Genomic DNA, 23,733 nt, shown 5'->3' with positions numbered 1-23,733 from the left:
TATTTTAAACTGAGTTATTTTTAACATCTTCATATAACACATTTTTCTCCTTAGAGACACCTCCACAGAGCACTAGCTTCAACTAAACTTTAACTCCTTCTAAACCCTCTGTTTACTCAAATTTTAATTGTCTAATTTAAAAGAAAATGCACACACACACAATGCATGAGCAGTGACAAAGGCAAAACCCTAACCCCTAACCTTACCACCCTCTTTTCCTCTAGGACTCCTTAGAGCCTGGTCTGAACCTCACCACCACGGGTGGAGGCCCAGAAGTGGACCTACCACATCAAAATGGAGGAACAATGTTAAAACTTTGTTTTCAATTTTGCCAGACTGCTCTCAAAAGGACTAAAGCAATCTACAATGCTGGCAGCCCTTTTAATTGTGCCTTCCCCAAAGCCCACTCATTACCATTGTGTTTTGCTATAACTGTTGATTTCCGATACTTAAATATGTATAAAACGCTACCTAAATACTGTTTTAGAATCCATTCCCTCAATTTTGAGATCCATACGCTCAATTTTGTCACGTGTTGATTTCTTTTCTCACTTTTCTTTTGCATACATATACTGTCTCCTCATCTCTATATTGAACTGGCTTTTAGTATTGGTATGACACATTTATATAAATTTATGTAGCATGTGTATAATTGTTGTATTGTTTCATATCATAGTTTTTTTCTTTCCATAGCATATGTACAAGATGGACAAAAATTTTTGTAACAAATTTTATCTATTATTTTGTCATTCTGTTGTTTTCTTTGAAATTTTGTTATACAAAATTCTCGTTATACAGAACATTTTTAGCTTTATGTATTTAAATCTCCTTGTCTGAGTCCCAGATCCAGAGATGCAGGCAGAGGCTGGGAGAGCCAATCATAAGCAATAGCATCGTCCGTGGGGCAGTTCTCAGGCAGGCTCCCCAGGCAAGGCAGAGAGAACAGGCAGACAGCCCCCCACACAGCCACTGATGGAGAGTCTGAGAGAAGCTTTGCTCCAATGAGATGGACTGAGCCACTGAAGCTGGCCAATCAGGGTGCACACTGGAAAGGCTGAGTCATCTGAGGTCAGAGAGCTAGTGAGGATTCAGAAGCGGATCAAATTAAGAGCAATCTGAGCCAATCTGAGATGAATGGCACCATCACTAGTTTTCAGCTCCGTGTGGGCTGTTGTGTGGTTTGTCAGAAAAAAAAGCGTGGAATAGGTCAGAAAAAAGGCAGAACCATATCAGAACTTCCCATCTTGTCTATGATGATATCCTTGGTTTCTTCAATACTTAGGAATTTATTTTCCAATTATAAATTTCCTATCCTGTTCCAAAAGGTAATAGAAAAAGTTTACAGAGGAATATGCACAATATAATCATGCCAAAATAGAAATAGAATTAGGAAATTAGGCCAAGGGAAAATATAAATGGAAGTAGAATATCCAGATCAGGTAAAGGAACACCTAATCGGAGTTAGGATAAGTGTCTGTTGTCCTTTCTGCTTTTTAGTGCTTTACTTTTAGATAATTTGGAGGTTCTTACTGTAATATGTGGTACATTTGTCAATAATTCGGTTCTCCTCTGTTGTCCGTGCTATACATAGTGATGAGTGAAGCCATTCTCTATTGTTCCAGTATTTCTGTTCTGTCGTCTTTTGTTCTCTTAAAATAGTTTGTAGTGGCCAGCCCAGAGGTGCAGCAGTTAAGTTCATACATTCCGCTTTGGTGGCCCAGGGTTTGCTGGTTCAGATCCTGGGTGTAGACCTACGCACGGCTCATCAAGCCACACTGTGGCAGGCATCCCACATATAAAGTAGAGGAAGATGGGCATGGATGTTAGATCAGGGCCAGTCTTTCTCAGCAAAAAGAAGAGGATTTGTGGCCAATGTTAGCTATGGGCTAATTTTCCTAAAAAAGAAAAGAAAAATTTAAAAATTTAAAAAGTGTGTAAATTCCTCTGAAATTTCAATTTAATTATGTTTTCTCTTTTTCATCCAATAACATACAGTTTTTTTTAATAATGTTTGACATTTTTAGAACAGTTTTAGATGTACAGGAAATTACAAAGATAGCACAGAGTTCCCATATACCTCTATCCACTTTCCCCTATTAATAAAATATTACATTAGTAGGGTACATTTGTTAACAATTAATGAGCCAATGTCAATCCATTATTATTAACTAAAATCCCACTTTATTAAGACTTCTTTAATTTTTACCTAGTGTCCTTTTTGCCTCCAGGATCCCGTCCAGGATACCAGATTACTTTTAGTGCTCATGTCTCCTTAGGCTCCTCTTTGACTGTAACAGTTTCTCAGATTTACCTTGTTTTTGATACCTTGATACTTTTAAGGAGTATTGGTCAGGTATTCTGTAGAGCGTCCCTTGCTGTAGACTGAATTATGCCTGCCTAAAATTCATATTTTGAAGCCCGATCGCTCAATATGACTGTCTTTGGAGACAGGGCCTGTGAGGGGGTGAAAGAGGTTATAGGGTGAGGTTATAGGGAAGAGTTCTAAACTGATAGGGCTGGTGCCCTTACAAGAAGAGGAAGAGACACCAGAGCTGTTCATTATTTTCATAACCTTTTTGACTTTTCTAACGTGTGTGTTTTTATAAGAAAATTATCCCTAAAATATTTTCCTCCTTATTTTTATGTCTGATTCTGTTTTCATCTCAAATAGCTATTGCCAGCATTTCAAGTGTTATGCTAAATAGCAATGATGACAGGACATGTCCTCATCTTACTCCTGGTCCAGGGAAACAGCTTTAGTATTTCCAAAGTGAATGTAATGTTTCTCCGCTTTAAATGTGTACCATTAAAAACTATTTTGTACACTTAAGTAACTTAATCAATAAAAGACGGCAAATTTTATTGAATACCTTCCTGGAATCAATTGAGCTCACAATGTGGGCTTTTGGTTTCTTTCTTGTTAATCTGATGAGTGTTATCTTTGTGACATAGAGTTCTCACTTTGTTGCAATATCCCTATTCAAACAGAGCATATTATTCATCTGCTATATGACTATGCTTACTTGCTAAGTTTCCTATACTTTTATTTTACCTTTAATATTTGCCTAGAAGTTTCCTTTTTTCTTTTATAATTTGATAGTGTTCTTATATTTGAATACAAAACTATATTTTACTTTCAAAACTATATTTTTTTATTTCAAAAAATATATTAGGTAACATATTTAGAAAGCTGTATCTTCCAAAGAAGATATTTTTGGAAATTTTGGAAACTTAGAATTTCAGTTTTACAACATTTAGGAACAACTGTCAATTTTTAAATGGCATAGTAACATTTTCTATTTCTTCCTCTCTTAATAGTCAATTTATATTCCTTATTTCTTATGCTTATTTGGTTTGCATCAATTTTATAATAATTTAACTTGATCATCAAGTTTATTAATATAAACTGGGAATAGTAATACAGAAATTATTTAAAACACATTCTCAATGATCTTTGCATTCTTGATTTTAACTATTTACTCTTTTTTTATCAATTAGAATAAGTTTTTTAAATTAATCCTGTGAGTAGATTACTCAATTTACTCCTTATTTTGAAGAACTAACTTTGACCTTAAATGTTGTTTTATTCATTTTCCATTTTATTTATTTATGCCCTTAGTTTTATTTCAGCATTCTTTTGCAATTACATGGAGTTTTTACAGGAGATCATATTTTAAGGCTAGTTTATGCCATTTCTAAAGGAAAAAAGCCAAGTACAGCTTGGTCTTTATTTCTGTAAGGGTCAACAAATCTATCATATTATATGAAAATGAATTCACCCAGCGTGGAGCTAAGACACCCACAAATCAATAAACAATTTTCAGACTGGATATTCTATCACTGACCTATTTATCATTTAAATTCTGGAACAGAATGAAAAAAACTTTCAAATATACACGGAAATGCCAAAGATACGTAAAAATTTAAAAGGGATAATTGTGTTGGGTCCCTGCCTTTATATAGCCAAGCTTTCAAAAGCTTTAATAATAAGAACCAGTAACTAGACTGACATTCCGTTCTGACTCCTATCAGTCTACACACCACCACCAGGGCAAGAACCTCCCTCAGATCCTTGCTTCCAGGTGTGAGTCACCTCACTCAAGCTCAGCCAACTTTCCTTACTTTAAAGAACTTCTTTTCCTCACGGTGCTTTCAAATTCTAATGAGGTCTCCAGATGTCTATTGCAAAATACCTGTGGCCCTTTACACACTTTCATCGTTGGCTCATAAACAACTCTTCTTTTATCTTCAAACAGCCTCCATGAGTTTCAAAGTTTATTTCTAAAAAAAAAAGCTTTGTTTAACTATACAGTTCTGGAGGATTTTGTATTTTTGTCTAAAAGCCAATGAGCTTTGACTTTGAGGAATTTCTTTTTGTACCTGAAGACATCTTCAGTTTACATTTTTGCTGATCATAGAGCTGACAGATTCTGTCAAAAACAGCCAGTTGTCAACCTGACTAATCTTTGTCCTTAAAACCTGAGGCTAATCCCAGCAGGATCTGTGAAGTTTCTTGACTTTACTCTGGGCTGTTAAAGATAGAAGGTAGAATAAACAACCAAAACACACAATGTAACATTTACACGTACCAGCATCCTCACCGAGCGGCTTCCATCTTTCAGCCTCTTTTGCTTCGCTGCCTCAAGGTAGGGTAGGTTGTACGCTGCTGTTTTTGTTCTGAAGTCAAGTCCTAGGCATTAAGCCACTGCCACACAATAATGGACAAAACCAATAACAGGAGTATTGCTTTCAAATAAACGTTAGAACTGCAACACATCTAGCTCCAGACGAGGCTAGAAGCACCTAAAGGACAGGAGCCAAGTCTTCTTCATCTTTTAATCTCTCTCCGTTAGGACTCTGATGGATGTTTTTCTCCACCCCCATCAACAAGGACTGGCTTCTGCTGGTCCACACAGGGCCTCCAGATAAATTAGAAAAAGACATCTCTTCCTCATGTAGAAGTTTGTAAGTCAGGATAGCATTTATTTCTCAGTTAAACAACTGCAACAAATGTAAAGTCGTTTTTTATGAACTTCACAAATCAAACTATTGAACGTAAAATAATACAAAATTCAAAATTATAATTGCGATATTAAGAACGCCAACTAATTACAATATAGTACTTTGTTTAAAATAGTTACATATCATGCCTCCTTGGCAGATAAATTTGTTGTGGAATTCCAATATTTATTTATAACTGTGTCTCATTCTATAAAAATGGCCACTGGGTTAGGCTATCTTTTTTGTGATGTTGTAGACCTTAAAACATGTTTAATAAATTTACACTTTCAGAATAAATTCTCCACTGGCATGAATATTAACAAAGTTCACTATAAACTGGGAGCCAGATAAGGTTTGGAACTGTATTCAGTACATTAAGGCTGCATAATGACGTCTCATCTAATATGTTATTTCTTAATTATTTTCATCAGCCAATTGCAACTGTAAAATTTTATGTACTTGTAGTAATTCATTTCTACAATTTTTTAAAGTGTATATGTCATCTAGAACAGAAGTCAGCAAACAATGGCTCACAAGCTAAATCTGACCCACCATCTGTTTTTTACAGCCCACGAGCTGACTTTCGCATTTTTAAATGATTGGGAAAATGTTAAAAGAATAGTATTGCTTGACACGTTAAATTTTTATGGAATTAAAATTGCAGCATCCATAAATAAAATTTGAATGGAACACAGCCATGCTCATTTGCTTACATATTGTCTATGGCTGCTTTTACACTTCAACGGCAGAGTTGAGTAATTGAACAGAGACCATGTGGCCCACAAAGCCTAAAATATTTACTATCTAACTTTTTTGCAAACCCCTGTGTTAGAAGTCTAAAAAGGCTGCAGTAGTCTTTTAATATTGAAAACTCTTTTAAATGATAATTGTATTGTATCATTATGTATTAGCAGTAGTGGTTATATTATGATATCATTTTTATATATTATTATTGTGTATTATGATCTATATTTGCTGTATTAATATTGCATGTTATTATTCTTTATAGGTCCATATTATTAATATACCTATCTATATATTTAGGTATTTTTAGTTACATCATCAGCAATTTCTAAATGAGCATGACACTGTTTTTAATTTGGTTTTTAGTGACATAATGCTATCAATTGACTTCCTCATCACATATTTGACAAAAATTTTTAAGTTTTTTATATTTGGTAAATGTGTTTTAAGTACAATTAAATGTTTGGTTGAAGTCCAAAAGCAGTTGGTTAGTTCTTGAAAGAGGAAGTTTAGTGGTGTCAAAAAATGTTTTTTAACAGAATTGTTAACTATCAAGTTTAAAGAATGTACAGATCAAGGAATAAAACCTCTTTCGAGCAATGTCATCTTTTCTATATATACTCGTCATATTATTCATCCTTAAGACGTTAATTTGACCTTGAGACATGAGGCTAATCCCAGGAGCATCTGTGACGTTTCTGAATTATTTTTGCCGTTATTATTTTTTAAGTAGTTCAGTCCACAAGAAAAGTACATAATTCTTTTTTAGTTATTTAGTTCACATAGCAGAATTCCAACCTAAGAATTCACATATGTAAATATACGCATTCCTATAATCCACAAATCTAATAATAATTTCTCTTTACTCTTTTCTTAGCACATATCAGGGACTGTATCTAAAATAAGTCAGTCATGTTTTATATTTCTTTTTATCCAAACAATTCTATTACAATTTTACAATTCTGGTTTTGTATTCCATTTCCTAAGAAGTATATTATGTTGCCAATGTTTGTATTCTGTGCAAATGTCTTCCACGATATTACAAAATTTTGCTATAGTTTCTGCAAAACACAGCAAATCACCATTATCTCACTCATAAAGTTTCCTGAATAATCCTCTTGACACTAGACATAGCCTTGCCAAAAACTGGATCATGTATGTTAAGAGGTCAGTCATAGTATGTGAATAGTTTTCTCTTTTCCAAATAATTTCTGGTAGCATCAATAGTTATAAAATTTTTCTGTAAGATTTCAACTTTGAATACCTACATTGCTGATGATGCGCATTTCATTTTTTTTCATGTTTACTAAGAATATATAATAAAAACTGACAGCCATTGCATACTTTCTCAATCATTATTGGATTTTTTTTCTATCCCCAAAGCATTTACAATATAGACAAAAGAGAGAATCTTTTGAGGTAGAATAACTATAATCTAATCATTGTCAACATTTGGAAGAATTTGTGTATAATCATTTCTGAAATATTCTTTCCTATAGTTTCTTTTGGAATGTTAAACTTTCTTACAAGAATGGATGCTTTTCAACAACAGCATCATGTCTTTTTATTTCATATTCAAATTAGATGACTATGAACCTGGATCCGCAAATAGAATGTTCAGTTTAATGGATTCTTTTGTGTTTTTTCACCTTCAAGTTGTTCTTGAAATTCTTCATTTAAAGTTGACATTGAAGTAGAGGGTTCATTTTCATCCCCCTCCATTAATGACATACCTATGCTTCATTCTGCTGAAAACTGTAATTTTGAAATCCTTTCCTTTTTTCTTCTGTCATTCCACCTATTTCTCCAGAAAATTTATTTAACCAGCCAAAGTTTCTCTTTAATTTTCTTTTCTAAAAATTTCCCAATTATTTCTTTTCTGATACTAGTAATTTATTTAAACTTTCTTTTTCAACATCTGCGGGGAAATAGCACCTTTTTCAAACATTTGTAACATTTAAAAATAACATGTTTCTAAATTTTAAGTAGTTAACTTTTGTAACAACATTTTGATAGTAACAAAAAAAAAGCCAATATTGTAACATAATTAAATTGTTACACGGTAATCTCTAATTAGTATCCATGTAAAACATAGTTTGTAGATTGTTAATGGAAATTGAATCATTACATAGGAATTTGTATCATAATATAACAATTTATAGATTAAGTGGTAATTTAGCAGTACAATTCTGGTCCAGGAAACAAATAGCAGATGGTATGAACTATAGCACATGGTACCCTGTTAAGCCAGCATATTAAAACCAATAGGGAACTTTTTTTAAGATGTTCATGAAAATATTCAATAAGAAGCTCCTTGTTTAGATGCCTAGGTTATTGGATCAAAAGTTTTTTTTGATTATTAAACTCATTCTTCTCTTGTAAGGTAAAGAAGAATGATACATATCTTCTTTCTTGTACTAAGCCACTCTATATCCATCTGTTGGAAATTTGTCACACTATGCTGATATCAATAGAGCAAAATTCCTTATTGTCACAAGCCAGAAAATTGTCATAATAAATATGCAGATCATCCTTGTTTGGATTCAACAATTAGAATAAAATAATTTTTAATTTTCAAAATAAGGATGTCTTTATGTGAAGCAACCCCCATTGCTATGGAACCCTTGCACAGTGCACAACCTAAACAATATACACAGCAGTTATCTATAAGGGAGAACCTGGTAATATCCTTCAGCCTCTACATTGCCTATCATAGGAGTAGGTTAATAAATATTTGTTGAATGAAATTTGTTTAACGACTGGCACCTGGTACCTAATCCGAGTCTACTTTTTTCTCCCTCTCTTTTCCATGCTCATCCTTTTTCCATTTTTGTTTCTTTTTCATTGTGAAGACACTTTTAAATGTAATGACATAGAACTTGAAGCTCCAAACTTTCTTCATTTAATTTGAATCATTATTGAAAGTTGAGATTGTTCCAGGAAACATCAAGCATTTTATGCCTCCCAACAAGACGATCATCCAAGCCCAAAGAAAGAGTAACTTTCAAAAACATAGAAGATTGAGTAAATGTAATAACTCTGTATTTGGATGGGCTGTCCACACAAACAGTGAGAATGCAACGACTAGGTGTCTAAGAAGTGATCAATTTTGAACATGAGACAATAGTGGGTCAGTAGAAGAAAGTAAAAAGATAATAAAATGTCTCCAAGAGCATAAATTCAATTCATAAAAGAATATATTAGGCACACGCAATATTCAGCACTGGGTGCCCATCCTAACAGGAGAGATAAGCAATATGCAAATTGATTCTATACTGCTAGAATATGACATATACTATGAAATAGGTACAGAGAAAGTGCTATGGGAAAATAAAGGAGAAAGAATCACTTTGACTAGAAAAGATGGTGAAATTTTCATTAACTGATTGACCAAATACTGATTGAGGACCTACAATACGCAGGAACTATTCTCAGTGATAAAGCAAACAAAACAGCAACAACAATCACCCTCACGGAGTTTACTCCCTACTGAAGGAAGCAGGACATAAGCAGATAAAGTTAAAACATCTCTCAAACAGTGCAAAGGGCTATGGAGAACAGTAGCAGCAGAAGACAGGAGTTATGTTGGAGAAGCGCAATTTTAGACAGGGTATTCAGGAAGGCCTCCTAAGGAAGGTGTTGTTTCAGTGAAACCCTAAAAGAGGCAAGGGAATAAGTCATGTGATCCTTGTGAATATCATGCAGGTTGAGGGAACCACTGTGCAAGAGTATGAATGGTGAGTTGGAGGAATTACATATTCAAGCAACACTGTGAAGGCCAGTGTGGCTGGGGAGGAGGGAAAGTCAAGTTATAGGAGACGTGGAGAGAGACAAAACAAGGGGCCAAATCATGTAGCGCCTCGTAGACTCTGTAGGGATTTCATCTCCCAGTGAGAAGGAAAACAATTAGAGGTTTTGAGCAGAGGAGTGATACAGTGTGAAAAGAGACTCAGAAGAAGCAAAGATGAAAACAGGAAGACCAGTCAGACAGCTATCTCAAAACTCTGGATTGGAGATGACAGTGGTTCAGATCAGGATGATAGCAATGGACATGGTCTGAGGTGGTCATATATGAATACATAACTCTCTCAACATCTTTTGAGTGCCTCCAAGACGCCAGGTTCTTTACCTAGCCTAAGGGTTAGGCTTGACTTTGGAATCCCTTGCATGAACACTCTGGACTTCCTTAATCAATAATTCCAAACTCTATTGAGACTGAAACTGCCCCTCCCTGAGTATTCCTCACTGCTGCTCTCAAGTCATATTGACCTCCTGGGTTCTGAATCCAACCCAGCCCACAACACTTCTTGCAACAACCCATGGGTGCAGTGACTTGAATTCCGTCCTCCCCAACAGCAGCAACCTGCTCCATAGTAGGAATCACTGTCCACAAAAGGCAGAGGTGGAAGCTTTCATAACACGTTTGGAGGACAGCACCCAACCAGCCTAGAGACCTAAGATCAGAGTGTGTGTAAACAGCAGCATTGAGAGACGAGACTGGAAACGTAGTCTTGGTCTGAGAATGCCACCATATGACATTTGGACTTCACCCTCTAGGGCAAGGCCAAAGGACACATGTCTTTTATTGCATGTTTTTTTTATCAGTGCAGTAAATTGGACTACTGTTCAGCAAATATTCACTCTCCTCTCTCTTTCCAGGCAAGAATATATAATCCTACCCTCACTGACATGAGCCTTGGGCATGTGCCTTGCTTTGACCAATAGAACACAGGCAGAAGAAACAGTGCTAGTTCCAGTGGAGGATTTAGGAGGCAGGGGGCGATTCCGCCAGGCCTTTTGCAGTCATGTGCTTCGCCATGAGAAGATTTTTCTCTGACTAGGTGCTCACGCAAGAATAAGGAGAGACATCAAACAGACCCAAATCCCAACCAGAAATCCAAAACCGAGCCTGGAGTTGAACCCAGACAACTCAGCCAACCAGAGCTGACCCACAGCCGATCCCAGCCAACCTAGCAAGAAGTAAATGTGTATTATTGTAAGCCACTGAGATTGTGGAATTACTTGTTTCACAGCATTATTGCAGCAAAAAGCTATTTGATACAATCAGAAAAATGTTTGAGGATACACTCTCAATATATGTATACTTATTTATTGGGATGTATATGTACTAGTATGCAAATATAAATACATACAAAATAAAAATATGAATTAAAGTTTTGAAAAGTATGCTCTGAAAACTAATTAGGAATAAAGTCTAATATTTTCTTTCCACATTCCAATGGATAGTCGTAAGCATTACCTGGGATGGTGGGTCCAACTTTGGAGAATAGCGTGCTCTTGGCCACCAGATTTTGTTGCTTAAACAAACTAAAAATAAACATTACTGAGTTACTTTATTCCAGAGACTAGAGATGGATGCAAAAAAAAGAACAAACAAAGAAGGTCACTGGTCTTGAAGAAAATCTAAAGTAGGAAAGAGCATAAAAGGTTTGAGAGAGATGACTTTGGAAGAAAATGGATCAGAGAGGAGAGAGGAGAGATTTTAGTGGGTAGAGTTATAAAGTTATTGAAACAGGCTAAGAAGGAGGCATTGGGAAAGGACAACGAGAATGGAGGGGAGAAGGGAGAAAGAGAAAAGGTAAAATTTGGAAATAGTTTGAAATGATCCTCTACCTTATAAGAGTTACCTAACAAATAAACGTTAGCCAATCTCCATACCTATCCATGAAAGAATACTTCACATTTTTTAACTATGATTTGGAACGTATTCTCACATACTTTGCTTCATTTAATTTTATCCACGTTAATCCTCACAGTAACCCTGTGAGGTGGGTATTGATATCCTCATTCTGTAAATGAAGAATAGCGAGGCTCAAGAACCCCTTCCGTCTAAAAGGATGCAGAAGAATCTGGAAACACTTCTCTCTCCAGGCCTGGAGCTAATTTTTGCAGTCACATGTGTGAGGATCTTCTTCCTCCATTTTGAAAGATTACAGCAGTTTTATACATTAAACTTGTCTGATAAGCAACCAGTTAAAACCGTGGTCTTAGGAAAAATGAGTTAGAGAGGCCACACGGTTTGGTAAGTTATATAGACAATGCTGTAGATAGTTTGCCATGCGTCCCACAAAGCCTTCATGGGCGTGTCTAGTGGGAAAAACTCTGAATAAGGATGAACAATGTACACCTATAATGCTTTAAGAGATGTGGGATCCTCACTCAAATTGTACAATGCATAAAAAAGCCTTGAAATAATAATAAACTATCAGAATGAATTGAAAGACAGGAAAACATAATTTAATGCCTTTGATAAGCACTAGATTTAGAGATGTATTGTGTTCAAGATGAAGTGCCAAATGCACGAGGAGTGGGAACTTGAGTTGTTTATCTCAAGAAATAGTTGGGAGAGTCAAACAAAATAAATGAGAAAGTGCTTTGAAAATGTATTTACTCATCCTAGGAATGTGTATGGTATCAGATATACACATGTGAACAATACAGACATTGCCTCTGCCCTCATGGAGCTTGGAGTCTTAAAATAAGTATGTGTTGTGTGACTTTTAAGTGCCAGGCACTGGAGATAAACAATGAGCAAATTCCACCTCTGCTCTTGCTGTCCAGGTACTTCGAGTGTACAGGAGAAGTGACAACTACAAAATACACAAGCCACACAAAGAAGTGGAAACTGCAATGGGGAAAAGAGCCAGGAAGGAGAGTGCCCTCTGCTATCTCAGGGACTTCACCTCAACAGAGACATCACTTGAACCTAATTCTGAATGATGCTTAGAAGGAAATGCAATTCGAGGCAAGGAGCAGACAGTAAACTTTCCAGAGGGAACAGCATCTGCAAAGGGAAGGAGCAGGGTCCATTTTATGACTGGGAAGAAGGCCAGTGTGAGTGGACTGAAAAATGAGAAGGATCACAGAGCCACGTGAAGCTGGGAAGGAGGTAGGGGCCATGGCTGTAGCTTAAGGAGTTTCTCACTTTATCCCAGGAATAAGGGTCTCAATTGCGGAGTTCGTAAGTGGTATAACACGGTGTTGAATAATATGCTCATGTTTGCCTTTTGTAAAGATCACAAGGCTTGGGGCCAGCTCAGTGGCACAGCGGTTAAGTGCACACATTCTGCTTCTCGGTGGCCCAGGGTTTGTCTGTTCTGATCCCAGGTGCGGACATGGCACCACTTGCATGCCATGCTGTGGCAGGCATCCCACATAGAAAGTAGAAAGTAAAGGAAGATGGGCATGGATATTAGTTCAGGGTCAGTTTTCCTCAGCAAAAAGAGGAGGACTGTCAACAGTGAGCTCAGAGCTAATCTTTCTCAAAAAAAAGAAAAAAAAGATCACAAGGCTATATTGTGAAGATCTGACTGGAATATCCTGAGGCAAGAGTGACAGAAAAGATAGAAAAGTCCAGAGGCTAAGGAGCAGTCCGAGAGGTACTGGTATTCAGGACTAGAGTAGTTTTGGTGGAGAGAGGAGATACACAGGCATTAAAATGACAGGATTTTTGTGATAATTTGAACATGGAAGTGTGAGAGATGAAAGTATCAAGATTGAAAGGATTTGGGGCTTGAAAACTGGATGCATGATGGTGCTATTCACTGAAATAGGATTCTTCGCTACTATTCCTAAGCATAAGTCTTTGGTGTCATCCACTGTAAAAGTTAGATAAGAACCCCACAGCTCACAAAACAGTGATAGGTATACATCATCTTAGTCCTTTCAGGCTGCCATAACAAAAATACCATAGACCGGGTGGCTTAAACAGCAAATATTTATTTCTCACCGTCTGGAGGCTAGGAAGTCCAAGATCAGGGTGCCAGTAGATTTGGTGTCTGGGGAGAGCCTGTCTCGTAGACAACTGTCTTCCCACTGTGTCCTCACGTGGCAGAAGAGGTGAGGGAACTCTCTGGGGTCTCTTTTATAAGGGCACTAATCCCCTTCATGAGGACTCCACCCTCTTAACCTAATCACCTTCCAATGGCCCCACTTCCACTTCCTCCTACCATCACATCGGGGGTTAGGATCTCAAGGTATGAACTCGAGGAGCGGGAGGCGGGTGGGGGGGAGGGGCACAAATATTCGGTTCCTAACAATCATTTATCCTTATTAAGTGAAAATGTTTCTTCCCACTAGACACGCTTGCCAGTGTGCCCTTGCAGAGGTGATGTCTTTGTGAGACGCAAGGCAAAATATTTATAATATTGTCTGTATAATTTACCAAAACACACAGTCTCTCTTACTTTATCTCATTTTTCCTAGGATCATAGATTTAGAGATTTAGCGTGTTGTTTATCAGACAAGTTTAACATACAGAACTGCTGTAATCTTTCAAATTGAAGAAAGAAGAGCCTCATACACGACTCAGAAAACTAGCCCCAGGCCCACAGAGAAAAGTGTTTCCAGATTCTTACGCATCACTTCTACCTGTGAGATGACGATTTTTTTAAAAAGATTGGCACCTGAGCTAACATCTGTTGCCGATTTTCTTTTTTTCCTCCCCAAAGCCCCCCGGCACATAATTGTATATTCTTAGTTGTGGGTCCTTCTGCTTGTGGCATGTGGGGCGCTGTCTCAACAAGGCCTGACAAGCGGTGCCATGTCTGTGCCCAGGATCCCAAATGGCGAAACCCTGGGCCGCCGCAGCGGAGCCTGCAAACTTAACCACTCAGCTACGGGGCCGGCCCCGCAATTTTTTTAAATAGTTTATGTGATTCTTCTGAAAATTATATGCAACTAATTATCATATCTACCTTTAAGACACCAAATTTAGAAGGAATAAAGCTGAATACTAGTCAATTACATCATCAATTTTTTTTTTAAGAAACGTGTTGACTGATTTATACTCGATTAGAAAATTCACTCTAGTGAGAAGTTAGATACGCCTGAGGCTCGCCATTTAAAATGTGAAATTATTTTTTAAAGAAGATAGAAGCAGAGAGATGTTACCTTAGAAAGAGAAAAAGATCAGAAAGATTTTAGTCAGTAATATTGGCAATTAATTAAGTTTTTACATAATAATAGCAACAGCTGCCCTTTTTCAAGTCGTTTCTATCTACCAGGTAATATCCACACAGAACCTAGTTTCAACTCACAAAACCCCTCAGGTAGGTCTTATTGCCGTTTTACTAATCTCAAGACAGAGGCTGCTCAGCCAGTATGAAGAACTTGTCTGAGCCCACACAGAAAGCTAGGCCTGGGTATTTGCCACCATCCCACACCATCTTCCCATGTGGTATCCACCAGGATGTCTCACGTGGGACCTGCCCATCGGTGTGCTGTGCTAGGCTGTAATTCAGAGAGCTCTTTGTCCCACACAGTATAAAGTGACGCTTCACAGAAGAGGTAATGTTGGAGGTGAATGTTTCCACAGAGCTTGTCACTTAAGATAAACATTTGTTACCCATGGACAAAGAGAACTATTTATGTAGTGCTTCCTGGGCGGAAGGTGGGTGGACTGCGGCCACAAAGGGTAAAGGGGCACACCTCTATGGTGACCGACAAATAAGAATGTACGACTGAAATTTCACAAGGTTGCAAACTGTGATAACCTCAATAAAAAATAAATAAATTTTTTAAAAGAAATAAATATTTGTTGATCAAGTGACTGGAAAATTAAATGGAAAAAGTAAAACAGCATTAGGAGAAGACGACTTTTACTGTTTCAAAGTTTGAAGTACGTCCTTTTACTAAACCCCACAGACTGCCTATATTTTTCACAAAGGTCAACAAGATAGAAAAGAGATGAGAATACGGCCACTTTGAGGGAAGTGAAGACGAAACTTCATATCATGCTCTCTAAGCTTTGCAGTCAATAAACATTGTACGTAGGGGCCGACCTCATGACTGAGTGGATGAGTTCACACAATGTGCTTCAGCGGTGGCCCAGGATTTGAATGACATGCAACTAGGATATACAACTATGTACTGGGGCTTTGGGGAGGAAAAGAAGAAAAGAGGAAGATTGGCAACAGATGTTAGCTCAGGGCCAATCTTCCACACTAAAAAAAAAAAAAAATCTATGTAAAAATGAGGAACTTTTACTATCCCAGAAAGCCTGTTCCCTGATCAGCCCCAGGCTTATGCTGTTGACTGAATACATAGCACATAGCAGGCCAACCTCAACTCCTCCTCTGAACTTCTCTGTATATGACTAGCAAGAACCTGCTTTCCTAGGACATGCCCCTACTCGAACTTTCTTGGGCTCTTGTCCATATTTCACTAACCTCAAAGTTTAAAGGCAACTCTGTCACAAGAATATGAATCACACATGTTGAAGTTATAGATTCTCCAACATTCTTGAGCAAGATGTGCTACGACTTACGTTACATTTGGCCCGTGTGGACTTGGCTAAAGGGCGCACCTAAAGTTCAGTGCAGCTAAAGAAGAGCCTCTTTTGAGCCTTATAGTGTCTTCCTGGTGGTATATTGTTTTAAAATATTTGTATTCTTTACTTTCTTCTTATGCTTTTCAGCATAAGACAAACCTAAAGGCTTTGCTTAACTAAAGCATAAATAATTGTTTGTTTAAAATCAATTCAGTAAGAGAAAAGTAAATTAAACTGATTATTTTTGACTGAATACAAGAAACTATGAAGGGAGCAGAGTTTTCACTCTACGACTGTTTGTGTTGATGCTATAGTGACAAAACACAAAGGAGACCATGTGTATCCCATATGAAATAAAGCACAGCCTCTAAGGCCCCACGTGACAAAGCTAAGACCTCCTTTTGCCCTTCCGTCCTGACAGTCCTTGATATGGTCACTTGTCTCCAATCACAAGAATCTTTTTTCTGCTCCTCAAATAAACCGAGCTTGCTCCTGTTAGCCTTCTGCACTTTGCTGTTCCCTCTGCCTAGAAGACTCCACTCCCAGCAAACCATGCATGATTTGCTTCTACTTGTCATTCATGACTCGGTTTGGATGTCACCCTCAGAGATGCCGTCCCAGATCACTCTCCTAAGTAGCACTCTCCCTCCATAACTAGTCGATCCTTCTTTCTTTTGCAGCTGTATTTCTTTCATAGTACTTCTCATTCTCTGAAATATCTCGTTCATTTGTCCGTTTGGTTGTTTTCTGTCTGTCTCCCCGGTCTAATATAAGCACCTTAAGAACAGGGACCTTGTCTGTCTTATTCATCAACATAGCCCCAGAGAATTGAACATTTGCCCAGCACAGAATACTCAAAAACTATTTGCTGTATAATGAATTAACAGTGAATAAATATATGAATGATTGAATGAATGCTTTCTGTGAAAGTTGTAGCAAAGCCTTTCATGCCAAACATATCGAAGAGTTATGACAAATCAGTAGTTTTCTACAGCGAAGGTGAATGACTTTGGGAATAACATTCTATCCTATATTCACCCTTACGTTCAGCCCAACTCCAACCAATGAAAAAGTGAGAAAATTCTTCCTTTTATTGCCATGTCTAGGTTTCTTTCTTTGCGCCAGAAGATGATATTGCTGAATAGAAGCCAACAAATAGAAACCTATAGTATAGTAACTACTTACTTTCTTTCTTCATAATTAGAGAGATTTCTCCCTAAGCAAGCAATTCTTAGTTTTCCCAATTTCATGTATTCCAAAGACTATTTTTGGCCCCCCCCCCCAGGTATAAAATTTATACAGTTCTCACATTCTTTGGTTCTACTTAATCTTGATCAATTTCTGGAAATTTCCATTTGCATTTTCTCTCTTTCCTCTGTCCTCTCTTTCTCCTTTCTCTCTCTCTCTCTCTGACAATATACACCCAAATTAAAGATAAAAGATAAAAAGAAGGGTTCGTGGGCCACAGCACGGCCATATCTGGAGTCATCCCCTCAGCCAGAAAGACAAAGAAAATAAGCACATTATACAACAAAGTGAAACCTGAACTAGGAAGATGTTCATGTCACCTAAAGAAAAGTCACTCATACTGGCTGCCTGACACATATATGTATTTTTCTAAATTTATGGAGGCAAAAATATTTGTTTTATTTAATACTACATATAAAAATTTAATAATCTAAAACATATGCTATCCTATTTAAAGCTGATTATTACTTTTGTTTAAAATCAGTACCATTCAAATTGTTATATTCATATATATAATACATCTTACTACTTTGTGAAGAGGAAAATTTAAATATTTACCATTATCTAAAATGTCAGTTTGCATACATTAAAAATACATAAAAAATAATCATCTAAAAATTAAAATTCCCCTTTATTTAGAATTTAAAACATTCAAGATTTAATGACCAACATTTAACAAGTAGTAATAATAGTGATAAACTAAATAAAAGAGAGATAATTTCTTCTGATGTAAATGTCTTCACATTCAGGCAAATTTGACAAATTGCCTCTGGAAAAAAGTTTAGCCAGTACACGGATTTTAAAAATATTACATTATGTCAAGGAGTCAACATTTTAATTACCCAGCATTTTCCTCTACAGAATGAATTTCTCTAGCTTCAACATGCCTCATGCCCCCATTTGTAAGCTAATGCTAAAACCTGCCCTTAAGCTAATAGTCAGATAAAATGAGGTAATTGGGTGATTCAAATTGATCTTCCAATACCCTTACCTTTTGCAGGCGAAAGCCTCAGTGTGCTACTGACCATCTTAACATAATCCCAAATGCCCTGGGTTTTTGTTGCCTTAAAAGTTGCACTGCAAAAATGACACAATGACCCTCCCCTCACCACCAAGACCCTCTGAGTCTATCTCCCCTCAAAGGTGCAACCAGCGCTCACACACAGTTTAAGACAGTGTCAGTCATTGCCCTACCTGTCTAACAACATATCAGATGGGGCCTGGTTCAGGCAGTAACAAGGTTTCCACCCCATGTAAGCCCATAATGTGCCTTTTCTTTTACACAGGCTAAAAGAGGATTCAGTTGATAAATGCCTATCTGGGAATTTACATAAAGTAAGACATTAAAATGGAAAACCAGAGGGTCAAAACCCTCGGAACTGCTTCGGCTCCAGTCTAGGGAGAATTTCCAGGTTACTAAATTCTATTGTTGACTAGCCTCTAAAGAGAGAGAACAAAAAATTTTTCTGAATGTAGAATCAGCTTTCTTGAGTAGTTCCAATGTCGCTGACGTTAACAATGATGTGGAAGTTCCTGGCTGTCACTCTAACAGAAATACGTAACAGAACAAACAGTTGGCCCTCTGTATCCACGGGTTCCACATCCGCGGATTCAACCAGCCGTGGATGGAAAGGCCTAATGGTTGCATGTGTACTGAGCACATATGGACTTTTTTTCCTTGTCATTATTCCCTAAACAATACAGTATAACAACTATTTACACAGCATTTACGTTGTATTAGGTATTGTGAGTAATCTAGAGATGATTTAAAGTATACAGGAGAATGTTCCTAGGTTCTATGCAAACATTGGTTGTGGAACCCATCCCCTGCAGATACTAAGGAAGGATTGTACCTCACGTGAGTGACTTTTTGTCAATAAGCTTTCTGTTTATTAATGTCAGAACTCAGAGTTTACTCTAGGTTTACCTTTCTGAAGAGGGAGAGAACATGTAGTAAAAAAGAGCTATAGAACTACTGTGTGATAAAAAAAAATGCCCAAGGGAAATGGTTTTACATTATTTTTTTGAAGGCAGCACTCAGGGTCTAAAGTTAAAACATATATAGCTTACAGGGCTGATATGCAAAATTTTTTCAATACTTCATAAATTTTGTTTTTTGGAATTTAATCCAAGTTCACTTAATTTAGTGCAAGAAAAGAAAAGCATAACTGACAGCTGTTCTTCCTCACGAACAGGCCAACTTCATGAGGAGTCATCACAAAACTGCCCATGAATTTAGATCGCCACTCACTGTGCTGTGGTTTTAGATGGCACGCTGGCTTGGAAGGGGCGGATGTGAATGTGTGTATGTGTGTGTGCGTGTGTGTTGTTGGAGATTTGCTCTGTCTCACATCCAGTCTCACTAAGCAATAGAACAGGAGCCTCTGTGCCCCTGCCTGCAGTTTTCTACGGGGAGGACTTCCACTAGACTTAGAGGGATGTGTTTGGCTTCTTGTCACCTCTTCATATGTGTGAGTGTTTGTGTTTAAATACAAAATCTACCCTGCCTTTCAGGTAAGCACTCTGCTAAATCGTATGGCTTTAACTAAAATATTAGGATGATTAGCAGGATGGGAAGGTGCACATTGATGTGACAGTCTTTATTTGTGCCGAAGTTAAGAATTTGATCACTCAACTCTATTGAGCAGCTGACGTTTTGAGTTGTTCACACAATCATGAGCAAGCTATTCAGCGTCCTTATGCTTATAGCGCTTATAAAAAAAATAATGCTAAAAGAGAAGCATTATACCTTTTCCCAAATACATTTTCATCATAAGGGTGTTTCTTCCTTGTATCTTCATGACTGCTTTGGTTGGAGACCTAGGGATATAAGGCAGCTATACGCCAAAAACATGGATATACCCAAAACTGTGCAGAGAAGGAATGGATTGACTCAAAGACAGTGCTCATAAGGGAGGGGTACAGCCATCTGACTTGGGTTGTCTATCAGTAACTGCTTGGACCAAATGACTTTTAAGATCCCACTCAACCCTTTTCAAAATTTTGTAACTACTTTTCTAAACACAGAGTAAGCAAAATTGAAGTAGACAGCATGGAATGCCAACGATCCCAAGTGAAAGAAACTTAAAAGGATTAGCAACTCATCACACATTCTTCTCTCTTCTTTGTCTTTATATTCTTACATTGGTCACTTTCCCATTCATTAATTCATTTATTGACACCAAATTGTTAGCACTGTGCTAAACCCCAAAGAAGTTTTCAAATGTGCATTATGTCTGAAAAAAGGTCCATTTCCTGGGCTTCAAAATATACCTCTTTAAGATAAAGTGGAGAGAAGTCTATATTTATATTTATTGGCTAATGAGTTTATGAAGTAAAGGATCTGCTCAGTGGGGGCGGAGGGGAGTGTCACTGTCATCCTTCAAAGAATAATCTAATCAGGTTTGGTTGTCACTTCATTATTGTGAAATACACATAAAGAAAAGTACATAAAACAAAAATTTGCAACTTAACAAATTATTATGCAGTAAACATCTGTGTATCCGCTTTTATAGTTATCATTTCCTTGCTTTTCTTTATAGTCTTATAGCTCACGTATACATGCTAAATACCTAAATAGTTTTTGAGCGTTTTAAAGATGGCGTCATAGACAGTATGTATTCTTTTGTGAGTGTGAGTTCTTTACCTCGTTATGTTGGTATGATTTGTCCATGATGATCCGTTCAGCTGTAGTTCTTTCATTTTCTTAATGAATAGCATTACATTGATGAATATGCACTATTTATGTGTCCATTCTTCTGTTAATGGAAACTTGGGATGCTTGCTCCTGTTGAGGCTGCAATGAACTATCTGCATGCATTTCAATAGAAGTGGAACTGATAAGTTATAGAGACCTCAGTATCTTGAATTTTAGAAAACAATGCCAATCTGTTTTTCAAAATGGCTGTACTAATTACACACCCGCCAGCTGTGTATGAGAGGGTTTTTTTTTTTCATTTGAGTCATTCTGTTGGGTATGTAGTGCTATCTCATGATTTTAACTGGCATTTCCCTGATAACTAATGAAATTGATCACTTTTTTAAGATGTTTATTGGATATCTGAATTTCTCCTTTTTTAAATTATCTTTTAAAATCTTTCTATAATAGGTTGTGTTCTCCTTACCGATTCGTAGTTCTTTAAGTATACTGAATGCAAGCCTTTTATTGGTGATATGTGTTGCAAATAACTTCATTCATTCTATGACTTGCCTTTTTCAGTCTCTTGTGGGGCTTATACAGTATGTAGAATTAAATATATGTCAACATTAGAGCAAATGGTGGGATGGGAGAGCGTAAAAAGAATTATATTGTTTTGCGTATAGTTAAGGAATTATGATATCAATTCAAGGAAGACTGTGATAGGATAAATGACATATTTTAATCATAAAAGCAGACTCTAAAAATTAAAGAAGTATAGCTAAAAAAGAAAAAGTGTGATAGGTGGTATAGTGGTTAAGTTCATGTGCTCGGCTTCGGTGGCCAAGGGTTCGCAGGTTCAGATCCTGGGTGTGGACCTAGCACCACTTGCCAAGCCACACTGGGGTGGCATCCCACATAAAATGAGGAAGGTTGGCACAGATGTTAACTCAGCGACAATCTTCCTCAAGCAAAAAGAGGAAGATTGTCAACAGATGTTAGCTCAGGGCCAATCTTTCTCACAAAAAAAAAAGAAAAGAAAAAGAAAATATTCTCCATTAACCTAAAGGAAGACAAGGAAAGAATAACAAAGGAAAACAAACAGAGGTGACAAATAAATAGCAAGATGGCAGAGTTCAACCCATCTAATAACATCAAATGCAAATGGACTCCAATTAAAAGGCAGAGATTGTCAGACTGGATGAAAGAAAAAAAAAATCAGAACCCAGCTATATGCTGTTTAAAGGAGACCCACTTTAAATATAAGGACACAGAATGTTTGAGATTAAAAGAGGGGAAAACATATATAATGCAAGCACTACAAACAAGAAAGTTGGTGTAGGTACATTAATTTAGACATAGCAGAATTTTAGATAAGGAATATTACCAGACATAAAAATACAATACCCCTAAGTTTGTATACAAGTAATAATAAAGCATCAAAGTAAATGAATGAAAAATTGACAGAATGAAAAGAAGAAATAGAAACAAAACTACAATTATATTTAGAGCTTTGTTTTGCTTGGGTTTTTTTGATGAGGGAGATGGGCCCTGAGCTCATCTGTTGCCAATCTTCCTTTTTGTGCTTGAAGAAGATTGTTGCTGAGCTAATGTTTGTGCCAATATCCCTCCAGTTTGCATGTGGGATGCCACCACAGCATGGCTTGATGAGTGGTGTGTAGATCCGTGCCTGGGATCCAGACTGATAACCCTGGGCTGCCAAAGCAGAGCGCACAAACTTAACTACTATGCGACTAGGCTGGCCCCTATAGTTGGAGATTTTATTGCTCATATTTCAGTAATTGATAAAAATAGGAAAAAACTTGATTAGGATATAAAGATTTGACCAATTTGACCAAACTGACATTTGAGAGCACTATCCTCAACAACTACAGAATGTATATCCCTTTCAAGTGCACATGGCACATTCCCTAAGATATTTCAAGAAATTTCAAAGAATTGTTCTTTAACTGCAGTGGAACCAAATTAGAAATTAATAAAAATAAGATATCTAGAAAATCCTCAAATATTTGAAAAGAAGAGAGAGGAAGATATATGAATGGTCAATTAGTACATGAAAAGATACTCAATATCATTAGGCATCAAGGAAATGCGAAGTAAAGCCACAATGAGATACTACTTCATACTTACTAAAACACATAGCTAAAATGAAAAAGACTGATGATACCAAGTATTGGCAAGGTTACAAGGCAATCAGAAATACAATGTAGTTGGAAGTACATTTGGTAAAACAGACAATTTCTTATAAAGTCAATATATACTTACCTTTTAAGCCAGGGCTTTCATTCCTAAATTGTTACCAACAAAAAAAAGAAAATTAATTTCTACAAAAGGAATTATACAAGAATATTCATAATTCATTTGTTACTTTACTCATAATAGACAAAAATTGGGAACAATCCAAATGTTCAGCAATGAGTGAATAGATAAGCAAATTGCAGTATATTAATACAAAAGAATATTACTTAGCATAAAAAGTTATGAAATACTGACACACAAAACTGTATGAATGAATCTTCAAAACATTCCACTAAGTGAAAGAAGCCAGATACGAAGAGTACGTAATATTGATCCTATTTGTAGAATCTATTTCTAGAAGGTAACAATATTCTTTGGTAATCAAAATCAAATTAATTATTTGAATAACGTATGAGGAAACTTTCTAGAGTGACGGAAATATATGTTTTGATTCAGGTAATAGTTACTTGTACCTATACATTCATCAAAACTCACTGAACTGTACGTTTAAAATCTTTTCATTCTATTATATGTAAATTATAACAATAAAGCG

General features: G+C 36.7%; 1 protein-coding gene and 1 long non-coding RNA gene across 5 annotated transcripts in view; one reads left to right on the top strand and one right to left on the bottom strand.

The window, feature by feature from the left end:
- Positions 1 to 716: 716 nt before the first annotated feature.
- The window catches only part of LOC139082065 (uncharacterized), a 70,829-nt gene continuing 47,812 nt past the window's right edge, over positions 717 to 23,733 (bottom strand). For 2 of the 4 annotated variants that reach the window (XR_011537768.1, XR_011537767.1), the window contains 2 exons: positions 4,590 to 5,001; positions 717 to 1,895 (listed from right to left, as the gene is read on the bottom strand). This is a non-coding gene — a long non-coding RNA (uncharacterized lncRNA). Of the gene's footprint in view, positions 1,896 to 4,589; positions 5,002 to 20,930; positions 21,095 to 23,207; positions 23,231 to 23,733 lie in introns of all 4 variants that reach the window. The other 2 variants (XR_011537766.1, XR_011537765.1) reach the window with 2 other exon arrangements.
- Positions 19,649 to 23,733, top strand: part of EDNRA (endothelin receptor type A) — a 104,474-nt gene continuing 100,389 nt past the window's right edge. Inside the window, exon 1 of the mRNA XM_070611646.1 lies at positions 19,649 to 19,798. The gene's annotated coding sequence lies outside the window, so the exon portion shown is untranslated. The remainder of the gene's footprint in view (positions 19,799 to 23,733) is intronic.

This window comes from Equus przewalskii, chromosome 2, assembly GCF_037783145.1.
Source record: "Equus przewalskii isolate Varuska chromosome 2, EquPr2, whole genome shotgun sequence".
NCBI classification, from domain to species: Eukaryota; Metazoa; Chordata; class Mammalia; order Perissodactyla; family Equidae; genus Equus; species Equus przewalskii.
The sequence above is the reverse complement of the archived record's forward strand: the minus strand, read 5'-3'. Positions and strand labels throughout refer to the sequence as shown.